Here is a 5,529-nt window from a genome sequence, read left to right as displayed (position 1 = left end):
GTTTTAATCCGTGGTGATCTGATAAAAAACAATGGGTTAATTCAATTTTCACGTAACGGTTGAGGTTTGTTATGTGACCGACCATATGGTCAATTTTGGAGAAGGTTCCATGTGGCGCTTTTGTGTTTGGGTGAAAAGTTCTGTAGACATCTGTTAGATCCATTTGATTCATGACCTCTGTTAGCTTCTTTATTTCTCTATTTAGCTTCTGTCTTGATGATCTGTCCATTGATGAGAGTGAGGTGTTGAAATCTTCCACTGTTAATATGTTAGGATAGATGTGTGATTTAAGTTTTAATAATGTTTCTTTCATGAATGCAGGTGCCCTTGAATTTGGGCCATAGATGTTCAGGATTGTGATGTCCTTTTGGTGGATTTTTCCTTTGATGAGAATGAAATGTCCTTTCCCATCTCTTCTGATTAATTTTGGTTGAAAATCTATTTTATTAGATATTAGGATTGCTACTCCAGCTTGCTTCTGGGTCCATTTGCTTGGAAAATCTTTTTCCAGCCCTTTACTCTGAGGTACTATCTATCTTTGTTGATAAATTGTGTTTCTTGAATGCAGCAGAATGCAGGATCCTGTTTCTGCAACCACTCTGTTAGCCTGTGTCTTTTTATTGGAGAGTTGAGTTCACTGATGTTGATAGAGAGAATAGTGACGAATAGTAGTTAGTTTCTTTTATTGTGGAGTTGGTGGTGATAGTGTGTTTGCGTGCTTGTTTTCTTTTGGTTTCACAGTTGTGAAGTTATCTATATTCTATGGGTTGCTGTCATCTATGGTCTCTTAGTGTTTGCATGACATCTGCCTAGTCCATTCTGGCTTTCATAGTCTCTGTTAAGAAGTCAGGTATGATTCTGATAGGTCTACCTTTATGTGGTACTTGACCTTTTTTCGCTTTCCACTTTTAATATTTTTTCTTTGTTCTGTAGATTTAGTGTTTTGATTATAATGAGGCAGGAAAAATTTCTCTTCTGGTCTAGTCTATTTGGTGTTCTGTAAACCTCTTGTATGTTTAAGGGTATCTCTTTAGGTTGGGGAAATTTTCTTCTATGATTTTCTTGAAAGTATTTCCTGGACCTTGGAGCTTGCAACTTTTCCTATTATTCTTAGACTTTGTCTTTTCATGGTATCCTTGATTTCTTGAATTTTTGTGTCAGGAACTTGTCTGTCTTGATGTTTTGAGAGATGTATTGATTTCTTCACTTGTATCTTCAACATCTGAGAGTCTCTCCTCCAGCTCTTGCATTCTGTTGGTGATGCTTACCTATGTGGTTCCTGATCTCCTCTCTAAGTTTTCCATCTCTAGGGGTTTCTCAGTTTGTGTTTTCTTTATTGATTCTAATTCGGTTTTCAGATCTTGAATTGTTTTATTCATTTCCTTCACCCTGTTTGATTGTGGTTTCCCGTCTATCCTTAATGGCCTCTATTTGTTTGGTTGTCTTTTCCTGTATTTCTTTGAGAGATTTGTTTATTTCCTCTTTATTATATGCTTCTAATAACTGCATAATCATAAATTTAAGGTCATTCTCCTGTGCTTTAACTTCATTACAGTAATCATTATTTTAGGGAGGAGTGTTTTTTTGGGGGAGGGCATGCTGACTTGTTTTTTTGTTGATTGTGTTCTTATGCTGGCCTTTAGCCATTCTGGTTGTCCATAGCCTTGGCTGTTTGTTCCTTGAACCTGCACCTAAGACTGGATCCACCCACCTCTGGTGTCTGGAGTAGATTTCAGGATGAAGAGAGAGATCCAGGGGAACACAAGTGTGCTGGTATTTTGGATGCAGCCACACTGGGGTGGGTATTTTGGAAGGCAGGGAGGGGGCACAGGTGCCTTGAATGGCAGGGGTGCTGGTGGGGGTGCCTTGAATGGTAGGAGCACAGGTGCAGATGCTTTGAAGGGCCAGGCGGGGGTGTCTCAGGTGTAGCTGAGGAGGGAGCACAGGTGCCTCAGGTGGAAGCTTTGGAGGGGTAGTTGGGGGTCTTCGCCCAGGTAGCAATCGCCGGGGATCCCGTGTCTCAGAAGACAGCTGAGCTGCGGCTTACCGGTCTATCAGACACTAGGACTCAGAAGCGTCTGGGCTCTGAGCTCTGCCATCTTGGATCCAGGATCTGAATGATTTTACCATCCACCTGGTTTCCACAGGGAGACCAGTAGAACCATGGTTTAGAGGTCTGGCTGTTCCAGGAATCCAGATGCTGCCCTCAAGGGAGTTGGAGAGATCAGATGTCTGGCTGCTGGAACGGAGGGTCCCTGGACCTGGGAGCCTGCACTCTGAGTATATGGAAAGGGTAGGGGGCTCACAGTTTGTGACTCCTGGACCTGGGAGATGGTCATGGGGAGGCCTGGATCTGATCATCTCCAACTCCCTCTGGTCTGTCCCCTCTGTCCTGGAAAGCACCCAAGTTGGTATTTTGGCTCCACAGTCTCTGACCTTCTACCCCTCAGATACAGTACACACTGGCTGCTGCCATCTTGGAACACTCCAACAATTAACTTCTTTTTAAATAGCTTCTTTAGGAATGTTTGACTTCCAAAGCTAACAACATTACTGGATACATTTGTCTCCACTTTCTGTCAAGGGAACAAATTCAACACTATCTAATTTAGACTGCAGCATTTCCAGCTGGTGTCCCTTCAAGTGTTGCATCTTTAAAAGAATTCCTAACCAGAATAAAATACTAATTACAATATTCATCCATAGGGACAAACTTCTGAACATCATTCATATCCGGGTGGCATATACTTTAATTTAGAAATTATTGGGAGAGTATTTTTCTGTTTGGGGAGAGATGAAATCAGATCCTTACCTCAGACTACAGACAAATACAATATGAGAGTCAAATTTAACTATTATGTTGTTGGGGAGATGGCTCCAAGGGTAGAAGCACTTGCTATACAAGCATGAAGACCTGAGTTCAAATCATCAGCATTCACATAAAAGCCAGGCATGTGTGATGTGCTAGAAGCCTTTTGGAAGAGTATGTGGAATTCTCACACCTATGGTTTTGCTACATCACCATCACCCCCCACACACACCTGTACCCTCCTTACCAATGCCCAATAGTTTGTTTCTCTATTTACACTTACATAGACGATAGGAGACATGATCTGAGCTGTGACTTGAAAGGCTGCGCTGTGGTATATAAGCTTCAAGGAGGGATAAGCAGAGAATATAAAGAAGCTTTTTAGGGAACTAGAGAAATTGCCCAGCAGTGAAGAACAGGGCTTCTCTATGCCTGCAGGTCGGAATGCCTCTCAGCTGCTGCTGCACAGCCAACTTTCTGAGGACCCACGAAGCCACCAACCAGCCAAAATGTCTCGGGCAACAACCAATGCATGCAGAGCTGGAGTTTGCCATCCAGTTGAACACCACCAGAAAGCAGCTGTTTGATCAGTTGGTAAACACTATCGGCCTCCGGGAAATGTGGTACTTTGGTCTCCAGTATGTAGACAATAAAGGGTTTCCTACCTGGCTGAAACTTGGTAAAAAGGTCTCTGCACAGGAGGTTTGGAAGGAGAACCCCATCCTGTTCACATTCCAGGCCAAGTTCTGCCCCGAGGATGTGGCTGAGGAACTCATCCAGGACATCACGCAGAAGCTGTTCTTCCTCCAGATCAAGGAGGGGATCCTCAGTGACCAGATCTACTGCCCCACCCCCACCCCCGGAGCCTGTGCTGCTGGGCTCCTGTGCAGTCCAGGCCAAGTCGGAGGTTATAACAAGGAAATGCACAAGGCTGGGTACTTCAGCTCTGAGCGGCTGATCTTCATGGACCAGTTGTGCTCACCAGGGACCCAGTGGGAGCACCGCATCCAGGTGTGGCACGTGGAGCACTGCGGATGCTCAAAGCCAGTGCTATGCTAGAACACCTGAAGATTGCCCAGGATCTGGAAATCTATGGGACCGCCTGTTTTATTTCGAGATCAAGAATAAGAAAGGAACAGGCCTCTGGCTTGGAGTTGATGCCCTGGATCTTCATATTTACAGGAAAGATGACAAGGTGACCCCGAAGATCGGCTTTCCTTGGACTGAAACCAGGAGCATCTCTTTCAATGACAACAACTTTGTCATTAAGCCCATCCACAAGAAAGCACCTGACTTTGTGCTCTACCCCCCACGCCTGAGAATTAACAAGCAGATCCTGCAGCTTTATCTGGGGAGCCATGAGCTGTACATGTGCCGCAGGAAGCCCAACACCATGGAGGTGCAGCAGATGAAGGCCAGGCTCGGGAGGAGAAGCACCGGAAGCAGCTGGAAACTGAAAAGAGGAGCAAGACTGTGGAGAGAGAAAGGGAGGAGCTGGTGTTTAGGCTGCAGATTGTGAGCAGAAAACCAAGAGAGCGGAGAAAAAGCATTCCTAGCAGACTGAGAAGGCCTTCCGGCGGGAGGAAGAGCGGAAGCGACCCGGGAGGAGGCTGAGGTGTGGCCGCTGCGGGCCAAGGAATTGGACAGACGGATGCAGGATCAGATGAAGAGCCAAGAGCAGCTGGCTGCAGAGCTGGTGGAGTATACTGCCAGGATTGCGCTGCTGGAGGAGGCTCAAGACGGGCAAAGTGGAGGAGTGGCAGCACCCAGCTAAAGAGGCCCGGGGCGACCTGGTGAAGACAAAGGAGGAGCTGCACCCGGTGATGCAGTGTAAGAGCTCCTGAATCACCACGTGCAGGAGGGACTGCAGGATGAGGGGTCAGAGCCCATGGCGACAGTGCTCTGAGCTCTCCAGCGAGGGCATCCTGGATGACCGCAAGGAGGAGAAGCGGATCGCTGAGGCTGAGAAGAATGAGACTAAGAGGACCCACAGTGACATCATCCACGAGAACATGAGGCAAGGCCGGGACAAGTACAAGACGCTGTGGCAGATCAGGCAAGGCAACACCAAGCAGGGCATCAACGAGTTCAAGGCCACGTAGAGGCCAGGCTGGGACCAAGCGCGGAGGGCACCTCACGGCAGGGCGTGGTCACCCTTGGCCCTTTAGTACTCTTGGGTCTAGAAAGGCCCTTGATGTGGTCCAGTCCCTTGCAGCTGCCAGTGGGATCCTACCTGGTTACTAACAATTGTATCATAGTGCCAGACAGGCCAGATTCTTATGACAGCTACCGAACCACTTCCTGTCTGAGCAGGGATTCGGATGGCTCTAAGATCTAAAGCTTCAAGCTGGCCCGTGCGACACAAGGCTCAGTCTCACCAGGAACAACACTGCCACCCTTTCTCTAGTTTTGAAATGAGCTCAAACCGATTTTGTCCTTGATTTCTATGAAGGATCCTGTCTCTGTGTCTGGAGGGGTGAAAATGATTTTGAAATCTGGGTCCAAAGTACTCTCCTACGCAGTCTCCTTCCTCCAGACCACTGACAGAGTCCACGGTCCTTCGGAGTGTACGGTATAGGACTCCGATACAAGCTTTTTCATGCTTACCTGTTAGCATGCATTGCTGGACTAATGATGATATCTTATGATCTACGATCTAATGATCTGCTACAGAGAATAGTATTTATATATAAGTGATAATGTGGGTCTGTAACATTAGT

The 5,529-nt window shown here is 46.5% G+C and overlaps 1 pseudogene; it reads left to right on the top strand.

Annotated features, from left to right (window-relative positions):
• The first annotated feature begins 3,253 nt into the window (after positions 1-3,253).
• Positions 3,254-4,911, top strand: LOC129690489 (ezrin-like; annotated as a pseudogene).
• The last annotated feature ends 618 nt before the right edge of the window (positions 4,912-5,529 follow it).

Source organism: Psammomys obesus, unplaced genomic scaffold (genome assembly GCF_907164565.1).
Source record: "Psammomys obesus unplaced genomic scaffold, mPsaObe1.curated_primary_1811, whole genome shotgun sequence".
Classification (NCBI taxonomy): Eukaryota; Metazoa; Chordata; class Mammalia; order Rodentia; family Muridae; genus Psammomys; species Psammomys obesus.
The sequence above is the reverse complement of the archived record's forward strand: the minus strand, read 5'-3'. Positions and strand labels throughout refer to the sequence as shown.